We start from the raw sequence: 14,910 nt of genomic DNA, 5'->3' as shown, positions 1-14,910 counted from the left end.
TACACTACATTAATTACCACTTGATTTTCTTATCATTTGGGTTTAAAAAAAATCCCTTGAATTGTAAAAGAAAGTTTTATTAGAATGTAAAAAGCATACCTACTTTGTTTTTTATTGATCAAAACTATTTCACCTACTACAGGCTGTGATAGATACCCAATAAATAAATTGAATTCTGGATGGAGATATAAATAAAATGATCATTGCTATTAAAATATTGTTTCTGCTGTCTACAACTACATTATTTCAATTACAGAGGTAATAAGTAAGACTCGTTTCAATAATAGAGGTAAAAACAAGAGCAAAAATAACGGATTTTTTTAGCACAGTGTCAATTATAGAGGTCTTAAGTTGCGATGTGGTCAATTATAGAGGCAAAATTACGAAAAGCACTAAAATCTAAATTGCAATTATAGAGGTTCCAAAATTTCAATTATAGAGGCCTTTTGGTCTCAAAGGGACCGGGACCGGACTTTTGGTTGCAATTATTGAGGTTTTCCATTTATCCAGGTGCCAATTAACCAGGTTTCGGTAATATCTCGGTACTCGTGAAGTAATGACATACCTTCCGCACTAGCATCGAAATGTACTATTTTGGCAAAATTTTAATTTTTGGTACAAGCTTTTATCGCAGACTGTACTTTTCTTTGCACAGGCAACTAATGCTCATCGAGACAATTCTAAAAACCCCAAACACAATTAGGTTTCACATAGTTCCTATGGCCACCTCCTGTCTCCATTATCAGATCAGCTCGATGACACCATAATATAGCATTGTCACCCGACTTACGTATGTATGCAAAATTTCAGCTCAATCGGAAACCGGGAAGTGGATCAAATTTAACTTGCAAGATTTAATTACAGACAACGGTCAGGTGAAAGTAAATAAAAGCTTGTAAAAATGTATTTTTCCGTTGAATTACAATAGGCAATACCATACATTTTCGGTTACTTAACTCAGCAGAAGATTTTCTAAGGCATGCGATGAAATTGCCTTAATTAAGTACCTACAGAATAGGGAACTATCTATCTAGAGTCTGTGCGGAAAGAGAAGAGTCGTGGCAGAAACGGGAACTAACATTTTAAATTTTATATGGCAATCAATCCTTTGACACCTGTCTTGTAAAAAGTAAACAAACTTCTGTCAATGTATATTTTTATTAACAAAAACCGCAAGTTTTATGTATAAAATATTTTCAAAACACGATAAAACCGTACATAAAACCACAAGGAAAATTATATTTAACATTGTTCGGTTTTGTCAGCGGGAAGAAAACGGCTAAACGCCGACTATCGACTTACAAAAAGTCGCGGAACGTGTTTCCGCTATTCGCGGGTATTGATGTTGTATTTAATATTAAATAATTACCTATTTAATAAGCCCCCTAAATAACTTGTCTCTGGTACATAATCGGTAAGTATATTCATTCAAAATATATTAATTTTCATAAATATGCATCATTCATGATCTTTAAAATAACTGACAAATAGTCTTGATACTTGCCATTTTATGCATATTTATATGTAATTTCTTTTTCAGGATTGTGTAAAAGTATCTACGGTATCTAGAATAAAAGACCGCTAAGTAGGTGATATGCAAGAATTCGTAATCTACGTGCCGGATTCAAGCACATCCAGTTCAGATGAAGATAGTTCTATGAGTATCCCTGGTTGTTTTGAAGGTGTGCCCTTATTTTACCGCCAAATTTTTTGCAGAATTTTGTTATACAGAAAATTATTAATAGAATAATCGAATCACACATTTTTGTTACAATTAATTCTGTTTCTTCGATTATTCATTTCAAAGAAACATATTTTGTAACTTCTGCAGAAAAATTTACGGCAAAATAAAGGTAAACCCGTTTTGAAGCTAGCTCAAACATAAAGTGACATTGAATATTTTAATTCAGACTTCGATTACAAAGAATAAAACTTTTTCTAATAAAATATTTCTTTATTTGTAAGTTCCTTTACTAGGTTCTGAATAAAACTTTTTCTAATAAAATATTTCTTTATTTGTAGGTTCTGTTAGTACATAATACAAATGTACACATACATTACAAGTCAAGTTTACAATGGGTGAAATATATCCCAGATAAAATTACAGTTCTATTGCCCAATTTCTACCCGATCTACCCGGTTTTAATAACTGTTGGACTGCACAGATTAGGCAGTACATAAATGAGACTCGTATCTTGTTTAGTACTAAAATTACAGTTGTATTGGGCAGATTCTTAACTAGTTTTAGCAGTTTTGTCAATCGCAGTCACTTTTCAGTATCTGAGATATAAAAACAAGTGTGTTTTAAAAAGAAAACTGGTGCCTGCGCTAAATCAGAGCATTGATTTGACGAGCCGACACCACCACCACCAGGCTCCGTTTAGTAAGCCGTGGTAAAAAACCGGAACAAAAGGGATTCAAGTATCATGACCTTTAGTGTCGTACTATAATCACGTGACCAGTGTTGTCAGCATAGCAAAAACCAGAAAATAGCACTGGCGCGCCCTCAAATCCCACGACTCTTCTCTTTCCGCACAGACTCTAGCAAATTTTATCAATAACTGACGGGAGTTTATTATGATCTTAAAAATAATAACATAAAAATCGGTCAATTGACGGTAGTTATGGTAACCCAGTTAGCTCCGGAGTTGGCGCCCCGGAGTCTGCCGCTATCGATTGTGGAGGCTGTTTGCTATCGCTACCTCTAGGGCTGTCTCAAAAATGCAGGATCATTCCCCGAAATTTCCATTCAGAAATATTCTTTTAGGATGATTTCAAAAATTTATTAATATAAGCTGGCTACCTGGCACAACGTATCAGCATTGCGATACAGCGAGGAAATGCCGCCAGCATCCTTGGTACAATGCCTCAGGGGCCTATTTTAGATTTAACCTAGTTATTAATTTCGTTTAGTAGTACCACTGTATATATCTTGTATGTAAAAAAAAGATTTTTTCCCCTCTTATTAATAATATTGTATATCACATATTACTTAGGCAGAAAGAATATCTAGTAAGTAATGCCTGTGTCTATTAAGGTCTTACTGTTTGATAAATTTGAATTTCTGATAACTTTTCCTATAGAAATTTGGCAACTTCGGAAACTTCTCCTTGGTACAATGCTAATGTTTGTTTCTTAGTTATACTATGACAGTTTATTTTTATATGGAGTAGCTGTCCCGTAAAATGTATTGTAGAGATCTGTTGGAAGTTTAGCAAACTAATTTACTTAGAAAATTTAGAAATATAACGTCTAAGTAATAAAACTACGTTAAACGCATATTTCTCCAGTCGTTTTTAGGGTTCCGTACTCAAAGGGTAAAAACGGGACCCTATTACTAAGACTCCTCTGTCGATCTGTCTGTCACCAGGCTGTATATCCTGAACCGTGTTAGCTAAACAGTTGAAATTTTCAAACGCGTTTTTTTTCTAATGGTATGGAACCCGGACCTCGCACTTGGCCGATTTTTTTAAATTTAGCCGATTCAAAAGCGACTTGAAAGAATTGATATAGGGACCAATTGATACGAGATTTATAAGTGTCCGCACCGTTGGAAGCCCTGGAATGTGCGGTAAAATCCGAGGGCTGGATAACGGCACTATAGTAGCTTCAGAGACAACCCTGGATCGCCAACAATGACGTATCGAATCTGTCTTCTTATTTGTTCAGCAGAATTCCGAACTAATACCGGGTAGGATGTGTTTTTATTAGAATAATGCAGAGAAGATGATTAATGGCAAACGTAGTGAAATTTTTGAATTTCGATCGCTGGATTTTGTCAATCGCAAATCGGTGGAAAACGGCCAAATGCTAATTTTTGAAATACGACCGATCGAAATTTGGAATCTATTGTATTGATTAATACCACTGTATTGACCACTCGATTTCAATTCTATTAGTAGAATTTAAACGCCTAGTAGTGGAGCTATTATTTAACAAAATACACGAAACCGAGAGGTCGAATTTCAAAAATCCGATCCCTGTGCTTTAAAGAATCATTCTTTTAGGGTCATGCGAAAAGAGAAGAGTCATGGAATATATGGGAACCAATACATAACATAAATATTCTAAATACGTTAGGGAAACTGTTTGGTCTATCAGTTGGCTTATTTAGTACTAGCTGTGCCCGCGGCTCCGCCCGCGTGGAATTCAGTCTGTGTCAGTAAGCGGCTTTGGTAGGCGTACACTGCGTACAGCGTGGCACGTACCGTACGTCGGTCTATACCCGACTCATTTAGTATATGAGGGCGCCGAAGGCGCCCGGCTTTGGAACGCGTACAGCGAGCCACGTACGTCGGATTACGCCCGACGCTTTGAGTATGAGGGCGCCGAAGGCGCCCGGCTTTGGTAGACGTTCAGCGTGGCACGTACGTCGGTCTACGCCCGACTCTTTTAGTATGAGGGCGCCGAAGGCGCCCGGCTTTGGAAAGCGTACAGCGAGCCACGTACGTCGGATTACGCCCGACGCTTTGAGTATGAGGGCGCCGAAGGCGCCCGGCTTTGGTAGACGTTCAGCGTGGCACGTACGTCGGTCTACGCCCGACTCTTTTAGTATGAGGGCGCCGAAGGCGCCCGGCTTTGGAACGCGTACAGCGAGCCACGTACGTCGGATTACGCCCGACGCTTCGAGTATGAGGGCGCCGAAGGCGCCCGGCTTTGGTAGGCGTTCAGAGTGGCACGTACGTCGGTCTACTCCCGACTCTTTTAGTATGAGGGCGCCGAAGGCGCCCGGCTTTGGAACGCGTACAGCGAGCCACGTACGTCGGATTACGCCCGACGCTTCGAGTATGAGGGCGCCGAAGGCGCCCGGCTTTGGTAGGCGTACAGCGTGGCACGTACGTCTGTCTACGCCCGACTCTTTTAGTATGAGGGCGCCGAAGGCGCCCGGCTTTGATAAGCGTACAGCATGACACGTACGTCGGGCTACGCCTGACACTTTTAGTATAATAAAGTCGTAGTCGCTTGGCTTTGGTCCGCTTCCAGCGCGCCACATACATCGGGCCACGCCCGACTCATTTAGTATGAGGGCACTTAAGGCGCCCGTCTTTGGAACTGGTACAGCGTGCCACGTGCGTCGAGTTACGCCCGATGCTTTGAGTATGAGGGTGCCGACGACGCCCGGATTTGGTAAGCGTACAGCGTGGCACGTACGTCGGTCTACGCCCGACTCTTTTAGTATGAGGGCGCCGAGGGCGCCCGGCTATGGAACGCGTACAGTGCGCCACGTACGTCAGGCTACGCCCGCCGCTTTGAGTATGAGTGCATCGGGCTACGCCCGACTCTTTTAGTATGAGGGCTCCGAAGGCTCCCAGCTTTGAAACTGGTACAGCGCGCCACGTGCGTCGGGTCACGCCCGATGGTTTGAGTATGAGGGCGCCGAAGGCGCCCGGATTAGGTAAGCGTATAGCGTGGCACGTACGTCGGTCTACGCCCGACTCTCTTAGTATGAGGGCGCCGAAGGCGCCCGGCTTCGGAACTGCCACAGCGCGCAGCGTGCTTCGGGTTACGCCCGATGCTTTGAGTATGAGGGCGCCGAGGGCGCCCGGCTTTGGTAAGCGTACAGCGTGACACGTACGTCGGGCTACGCCTGACACTTTTAGTATGAGGGCGCCTAAGGCGCCCCGCTTTGGAACTGGTACAGCGCGCCACGTGCGTCGGGTTACGCCCGATGCTTCGAGTATGAGGACGCTGAAGGCGTAACGGCGGACGTAAGTACTCTTATGATGTATCGTACGTCTAAATCGATTAAGGCATTCAGAAGTTAAGGCGGAATAAATACCTACACACGTCTTTCTTTTGGGCAGTCGTGAAGTGTAAAAAGACGGCACTGTGCAATTAGGGGCAATTAATTTGTTTAATTTTGTTGTATTATTAAATCAACATAATTATTCAATTAAATTTGTTGTGACCCGGTCTTCTAAACATAAAGTTAATTTGGCAAAATCCTTCCTCGGTGGCTTATTCGTGTCACTACGTATTACGTATTAAATTCAGCGCCATCTGTTAGTTTTCCAGGGTACTCAATAGTGGTAGCACATATTTGAAAAAAGTTTGCCCCTCCTTCCTAAGTAGCGCCATAAGATTCAGGGGCAAACTTAAATCAAGCGGGTGTTGTGGCTACCCCCCCTTTTAGGGGTTGAATTTTTATAGCCTATAACCTGGCCGGAGATTTTCTCGACAGATTAGTAAAGTTTGCATCAGAATCCGTTCAGCCGTTTTCACGTGATGCGCGTTCAAATAAACAGACAAACAGATAAACAGATAAACAGATAAACAGACAAAAATTCTAAAAACTGTTGGAACGTGTTCTGTTATCGATTCTAAGTATCCCTAGCCAACTTTTTTTCAAATATCTTCCATGTACAGACTTTCGACCCTCTACAGCTTTATTATATGTATAGATAGATAAAAAATATGTATATTATTATTTAATATTTGCAGTTAGCTGATTCTCTTCTCTATATCACTACACTTTATAAAACAAAGTCCCCCGCCGCGTCTGTCTGTTTGTGTGTTTGTATGTTCGCGATAAACTCAAAATCTACCGAACAGATTTTCATGCGGTTTTCACCTATCAATAGAGTGATTCTTGAGGAAGGTTAGGTGTATAACTTGTTAACCCGTGGTCGCTAGTTTTTTAAATAATACAATCCCGTTGACATCTGTCAATTCACAATAACTAATTAAAAATACTATAGGTTAGTAGACAACCAAACACACATTAACATTAGACAATGCAATTTATGATCTGCGCTTATCGCGCAAATTTATGGGCAGCCATTTTGGATCCGTTCGATTTTGATGCTCATCGCGTATGGGTATTTGAAATAGGATTGTGATTGAATTATTGATTGTTAGCGTGTAGTTTGAGCTCAATTTTAGATAATAGGTGCCTTACTACTATACTGGGTCAAGCAAATCTTGTCAGTAGCAAACGGCGGCAAATTTGAAAAATCGCGGGTTAGCAACACTGTGTTCGAATTCGAAAATCGCGTGTCATCTGTGTTTATATCTGTGGAATGTGGATCGTGAATGACAGCCATCATCTTTGTTTACATTCTGAATCGATTCTATTTCAAGAGATATTTCTGTCGAGCTGTGTCACCATTAAATACCAATTTATTAAATAAAAAAAGGTGCCTACAATGCCTACAGTTCCAACTGATAAATCTAATAAAATATTAAAATCCAATAGGACATCTATCTGCTGAAGCAATGATTTTATTCATTACATTCTTGTTTAACGGCATATTCCACTTCTAATTTTATTTTGAGATCTTCAAATTCACCACACACCGCTTTTAAATTGTCCGTCCATACCATTTAATAACAATTTAAAACATTTTCAATAGAGAATCCACGAGTGACAATTTGAATTGACGTACGTAACAGGGCGCGCTCAGCGGAAAAAAAAAGTTTTGGTTCGATGTACATTGTACATTGCTGCTTTTCTTAGCGCAATACTACTCTTTGAGTGTTGCCCTACTTTAGTTTGCTTTACATTGCTACTGACAAGATTTGCTTGACGCACTATAGATACTAAAATGTAACCAAGCTAACTTTGGACAAACTTGCCAGAATACATATTCCTATAAGCTCCCTACTTGACGTAGGCCACTTGGCATGGACTCGCGCACGAAGGGTTCCGTACCAGTCCATTACGCAAAAAACGACAAAAAAATCACGTTTGTTGTATGGGAGCTGGGAGCCCCACTTAAATATTTTTTTTTAGTATTTGTTATTACAGCGGCAACAGAAATACATCACCAGTGAAAATTTACTGACTAGCTATCACTGTTCATGAGTTACAGCCTGGTGACAGACAGACAGACGGACAGACGGACGAACAGCGGAGTCTTAGTATTAGGGTCCCGTTTTTATCTAATCCCGCATGGTATCTAAGTAAGAAGTATAGTTTGACTGCTATCTATACATGTTATTCTCTTATTTAAGTAAATAACTCTTTAATAACGTGCTACTTGCCAAATTCTAAACAACGCCAACAAGAAACCGCACTGCGTACCACAGACAAAAAAACCAAACCGAAGTTGGCGTCTTGGTGTGAAACATTAAACTGCGATTTAAGTAGCGCCATCTGTTGGAGGCGGTAATTAAGCGACTTGTTAAGACGTTTAGCATAATTACCAGCGGTTTTTGAATGCGTTAAAGATTCGCGAGGAATAATTTTAGGCTATGAAAAAATACGTATTTTGAGTGAATCATTTATGTCTGTCTTGCACTTAAATACATTCGTAGGTATGCCTAGTTCTAACAAATGCCTGACGTATCATATATGTTTTTGTACACTGTTTAATAGGAGTCTTTAAGAGTCTATTAAACACATTAATGTAATTAATTATTTATGCTGATCGACACACTTTTATTTAGTTATTATTATCTCTCTGTATTTTGAAAATTGTTTTAGTCAAAAAAGACGAGACACATTTTATATTTTATTAATAAGGGGGTTAAAGTAGATGGCACAGAAGGAAAGTACTTACTTAGATATATTTTTAATATTTTATTGTGTCAGGGCCAAACTTAGGTTACGTTACGGGCATTTATTTGTATTATGATACAGATATTTGTTCCTGAGTCATGGTTGTTTTCTATGTATTTAAGTATTTATATATGATATATATCGTTGTCTGAGTACCCACAACACAAGCCTTCTTGAGCTTACCGTGGGGCTTAGTCAATTTGTGTAAAAATGTCCTATAATATGTATTTATTATATTTATTATTTATTTATTTAATTACAATTTTGCTTGATGCAGTGCAAAGATCTATCACAATTTCCAACAAAACTCATATTGAAGACTACCGGTACCGATCCGCCCCGGCTACGCACGGGTTACACAAAAACTTCACCAATTATACACCTAAACCTTCAAGAATCACTCTATTCATAGGTGAAAACCGCATGAAAATCCGTTCAGTAGTTTTCGAGTTTATTGCGAACACACATACACACAAACAAATAGACCCGGCGGGGGACTTTGTTTTATAATGTGTAGTGAAACAGCCGTATCAAAGACATATGTAACTTCGTATAAGATGAACAAAGTCTAAGAAAAAAACGTGCCTCGGAAATCAAGAAAATGTCATTCTCGGATAGATGGCACACACACCTTTAGCCTATTCTCGGCTAGATGGCGTGACGACAGCGTTTCATATTTAACAATTTTAACACAGATATCAGTGAATGAACATGGGTCAAAATGGTATAAAAATAATAAAATCATTTATCTATATATACTTGGTCAAGCAGATCTTGTCAGTAGAAAAAGGCGGCAAATTTGAAAAATGTAGGCGCGAAGGCATAGCGTCTCATAGAAAATTTGAATTTCGCGCCTTTTTCTACTGACAAGATTTGCTTGACCATCTATATATAAATTTTTTTGATAATTTTATACGTGTTATTTTGAGTTATAGTCGTGTGTCGATAGATGGCAGTAAATTTACTATGACAGGACCCCTCTATACTATCTTTTCTTTTTGGCCGTATCCGCTATGAATCGTCATCTGCGACGTAAACTTTTAGAATCGTAAAAGATGCTTAAACAAACAAATATCTCGTTCATAGTCGAACTCAGATTTAAGAATCGACCTCAAAACGGATACCGGATACGACTTCTTACTTCCAAATGTATATTATTTACCGAAAAACCTGTCCCTGAACAGTTGCAAGAACGGAAAGTATTGTAAATGGTCGTTTTTCGTGTCTACCTCCAGCATTACCATTTTACAAGTAACATAAAAAAGTTTGATCAACGCGGAGCGATGGAAACTCTGCCTTCAGTGTTGAGTAATAGAGTTTCTTTTAGTTCGTGTTGTTGTTGTCGCAGTCTTGCATGTTGGTCGGAATCAACATAATTCAGGATTTCGGCGACGGCCGTATGCGTCGCGTTTGCCAATTTGCTCGGTGAAGTTTATAGAAAATGGCGGATAGTAGGAAGTATTAATATTGTACACGTGGCAGTTCTGTTATGTTATATAAATGTTTAGTTGAAAAAGGAGATATATAATAAGCTTCTCCCACTCATATCATCTGTCTGTAGAATGTAGAGAGGCAATAGAGAGTACTCTCTCCAGGCGGGTGTTATGCCTGGGGACCGAAGTCCACTGAGAGTTGGTCGGAAGTTATATATACAGGGTGATTCAGGAGACGTGAGCAGGACTAACACTGCGCATTTCTTAAATTATAAGCAACTGTTTCGTATCAGTATTAGTGAGGTTAACGTTAATTTTCTAGTCGTGTTGAAAAAAAAAGTTATTAATTTATTTACGACATGCATGGTCACCCTACAATTAGAATACTAAACTACCGATATTCTGTGTCAAATTCAATGTCATCACGGTTTTGTTACTTTTGAAAACTCGTATCTCACTCAAGTTTGACAGTTTATTTTCTTCGTAATCATAATGCTGTCATTACGGTTAAAGAGGTTTTATGTTTATTAATTAGGTCTTGTAGGGTGACCATGATTGCAGAGAAATACATTTGCCCTCGCCAAAAAGTAAAAAAATAGGAAAAAGTGTGGTTGTTTCACCTAAATACGACGGTGATCGATCAATTATCAGTTACTGAGTGTGCAGGATTAGTCCTGCTCACGTCTCATGAATCACCCTGTATAGAAACTGACATTATAACTCCGTAAGCGCGATGTAGGGTCTCATACTAATTGCGTTCTAGACGTAGTATCTTCTTAGTAGTTTGTGCGTTCTAGCTCCCTAACGCCATCTGTTAGATTATTATGGCACGAAGTTGGCAGTGACAGCTAGAGGAGACGCCACATGTCTTTCAGGACAAATGCGACTATGGTATCTTCAAGACAGCTACATATATGTGCTATTCCACTTTGTCATCGTCGTCACTCAGTCGTCACGTTTAGTTGTAAAATAAGATAAGCCACACTCGTCACGTAACTTCAAGACGAGGTTATTTTCCGGTTCAACTTCAACTTCAAAATGGCGAAGTCGTCTCTAGTCTTATATAGAAAACACCCATCACCGATCACTCATTATAGAAAACGAAGTGTCGGATGCCTCAGCCCGGGCGGGGACCGTTCTAGTCAATTTATTCTTTATAAAACTTGTCTGTTTTATATTATTGTAAAATATTCCTTACAACTGACTAACAGCCGTATTCGAACAATGAGATACGTCAAATACTAGATATTGAAACGATATGGATTAGTTATGTCAGTGTCAAACAAGTGTCAAAATTGACATTTCTTCAAACAAAAACGTCACTTGTGACACTTGTTTGACACTGACATATCTATTCCATATCTTTTCAATATTTGACGTATCTCACGGCTAATAGTCACTGAATATAAGTAAGTTTTCCACATGGAACGCGGAACTAATCAAGCCTAAATATTAACAAAACAAGTTTATGGATTTATGGATAACTCTTGTTAAGTATCTAACGGCAACTGACATGGAAACACAATGAGGCATTATTCTGCACGGGCAGAAGTTTCAGTAACTTATCCCATTGTTGTATAAGAATAATGTTATGAAGTTCCAACTCTAAACATTGTACAAACAACTACACTCTTAACTGTCCATCGGTCCTTATGCTTTTTGTAATAAGGTTTATAGTTAACAGTGTGGGCGATGGTACAGTAAAAACCGGCCAAGTGCGAGTAGGACTCGCGTTTCTAGGATTCCGTACATAAGTCCGACTCACGCTTGACTGCTAATTTCTAATAGGTTTTCCTGTCATCTATAGGTAAAGAACTATTACGAGTATTTTTTTCAAAATTTTAGAACCAGTTGTTTTGGAGATAAAGGAGGGGGAATGGTACTTTTTTGGCTATTTTCTTAAATAACTTCGAACTTATGTATTTTAAAATTATAAAAAAAATATGTCCATCTTTGGGTTACTAATTTACACATGTGTACCAAATTTCAACTTAATTGGTCCAGTAGTTTCCGAGAAAATAGGCTGTGACAGACGGACAGACAGACAGACGACGCACGAGTGATCCTATAAGGGTTCCGTTTTTTCCTTTTGAGGTACGGAACCCTCAAAAGGTAAGATGGAGGCTAAAGTTAATATAAAATACATCTACGAAATTGAGAACCTGAATATCTATGCGTCTTAAATTCAGAATTCCTGGATAATGTGTTTAGAACCTAAACAAAATGTCTACGTACACCTACTTAAGTTTATGTCAAATAAAGAAGGCGATGTGCTTTTCAGGGCACACTTTTAATGGAACATAAATAAGTATTATGTTATGACAACTATTTTCACGGTGAATGTGATCTATGGTCAATTTTAGTTGAAAGGTGAATGTTATTGGTCTGTGGTTTGCAGCGCCATCTATCGGTGATTGCATTTTCAGTCTGTATAACTGTAGTGCAAAATATACTCGTTGTAGTTGATTGTTTGACCCGTTTCGCGCGTAACGGGTCTGTGAAATATTTCGTTATGTTTGAGTAGATAGATAATTAAGAGTCCGACCAGTGAGTCGTGCTTTTAAAAAATATAGGAATGTCTCTTTTAAGTAAAATGAGCCAGCTTAAGGATTTAAGGTAGTTTCCTTCCAGACTTATCTTTCCACCCTGTATATAAACCGAATCAGGTTGGCCAATATGTGTGATGTTATTCAATCACGCGTAAATTATTGACTCAATTCCATCTTTGCTCCGTAAATTATCTGTGGCAACTGTTCCATAGACTACTGAGATTGGATGTCGACCTTTTTTCAAGGTAACCATAGTCTAATAAACCATGGTCTTCTCTTCCCAGAGTGACACAAGCCTACGTCACAATAACATGGCCGCTATATATAGCGCTATCGCATATTATCATAGAGCGCTGTCGCATGATGACGTAGGCTTGTGTCAGTCACGTGACCACGAAAAGACGGGAAGAGAGTACCAGGCGGAGTATATTATTATATAATGGTTCCAGCCATAAATATATTTTGTTTAGGATAGGATAAGACGAGGTGGTGGGGGAAATGACTGAACGGGATGGTCTTAATGGAACTTTCAGTAGGAGTAGCAGTGAAAGCGCTATTATTGTTTGTAGTAGTTATCAAATTTATCATAGTCAGACCATGAAAAGTCTGCAGCGATTTTGACAGCCCACGCAGTGCAAGTGTCATTTTAAACGTCAAACTTCTATGAAATTATGACGTATACATAACACTTAGGTACATTGCGTGGGCTATCAAATCCGCTGCAGACTTTTCTTGGTGCGACTATAGTCTCATTTCTTATTTCCGCCTACTTCTAAAAAGTCTTAAGTACCACATCAAAACGGTATACGTATTGGTGTTTTTGTTGCCCACCGGTTACTGGTGGGTTAAATCAACCCCATTAATTTACGTAGGTTGTTTTTGGCATGTTTTCAGGAAAGTTAAAATATATTTTTTAATTTCGTCGCATTGCATAAGTTCTGTTCCTCACAGGCCACAGACAAAACATCCTCTAGACTGAGCATAGTCGCGCTACCCCCTCTGCCACGCATACGGTAATTTTACTCCATGTTCGAGTCGAAAATGTCTTTGTGTGACGTCCGTGTCTTTGAACGGACCAATCACGGCACGGGACTTCGCTCAACTCGTCCCACGCACCCCCGCATTTTTGGCATCATCGGTTGCATGAAATAATTGGTCTAAACTCGGTCTAGAGGATTCCTAGTCTGTGTCACAGGCGCACGTATTTTTCTTTTCTATGTAGCCCGCTCCACACTCATGCGCGGTTTGCGCAGGTCTTAATTTAAGCCCTAGACCTATATCTATAGGCACTTCAACATGCATTGAACTAGGGCAGACTATTACAAGTTTCCAAGTGTCACGTATAACATATAATAACCCCCGAGGACTTGCCGACGGAAACCCCCCCTAACTGTGACCCCTTTTCCACTACGACTACTTAGCTGTCTCGTTGATGACAAACATAGACTAGTATGCCTATTCGGATTTCGAGATAATCACAAGATCTAGAGACGATTTAGAGATCAACTAGATCTACATTAGATATCGACTAGATGTGACTTGGATATCTAAGTCCTTCAAGAAAAATCGTTCAAGAGGACCTCCAGAATCGCGGAAACGTCAACATATCTATCTTACAAATATCTTTAAATTATCCATATCTTAACTTATTGAAGTCTAGTATTAAGTATTTATACTAGTCTAGTAGAAATCTAATTCATTTTCCAAATCGAGCCGTAGGAATCCTCTAGATCGAGTTTAAAGCAATTATTTCATGCAACCGATGATGCCAAAAATGGGCGGGACGAGGTGAGCGAAGTCCGTGATTGGTCCGTTCAAAGACACGAACGCCACACAAAGACACTTTCGACTCGTACATGGAGTAAAATTAACGTATGCGTGGCAGAAGGGGTAGCGCGACTATGCTCGGTCTAGAGGATTCCTAGTCTATGATGACAAATGACAATAGCTTATAATCTTCCAGTTCCCTTTCGGTAAATAATAGTAATAATACATAGAAACTAGTGCCTAATACTTGTGCTAATTCTTGGGATAGGGAGCAACTTTGCTTAGCTTACCTACCCTAAAGGTCAAATTTAATCTAAAGTAGAGATGAGCCGAATGTTCGTATTCGGCATATTTTTCAATCAATCATTTATTTATTTCTTTGAATGTGGTACCTACATTAAAGATGTAATAATACAATTTTGTTCAGCACATCCTGCCTGAGTAGGCATAGAAATAGTGAGTCTTACCTAAACTGCATGCAAGTAATGATTATGTACATGAAATTTAACATTAAATTATAAGTATATTTATCAAAATTATTCGGCTGAATAATTCGGTTCGAACTGCCGAATATTTACCGCATAAACAATTTTTTTAAGCGCGTCCGCTAATTAGCGCGGATGCACTTCGCGATCAGGTATGAGACGTTTCCGTTTCTTTT

At 39.2% G+C, this 14,910-nt stretch overlaps 1 protein-coding gene across 1 annotated transcript in view; it reads left to right on the top strand.

Annotated features, from left to right (window-relative positions):
* The window catches only part of LOC134676187 (RNA-binding protein Musashi homolog 2-like), a 199,859-nt gene that overhangs the window by 136,786 nt on the left and 48,163 nt on the right, over positions 1-14,910 (top strand). The window lies entirely within an intron of this gene.

Source organism: Cydia fagiglandana, chromosome 24, assembly GCF_963556715.1.
Source record: "Cydia fagiglandana chromosome 24, ilCydFagi1.1, whole genome shotgun sequence".
NCBI classification, from domain to species: domain Eukaryota; kingdom Metazoa; phylum Arthropoda; class Insecta; order Lepidoptera; family Tortricidae; genus Cydia; species Cydia fagiglandana.
Note: the sequence above shows the minus strand (reverse complement) of the source record. Positions and strands in the feature narration are given on the sequence as shown.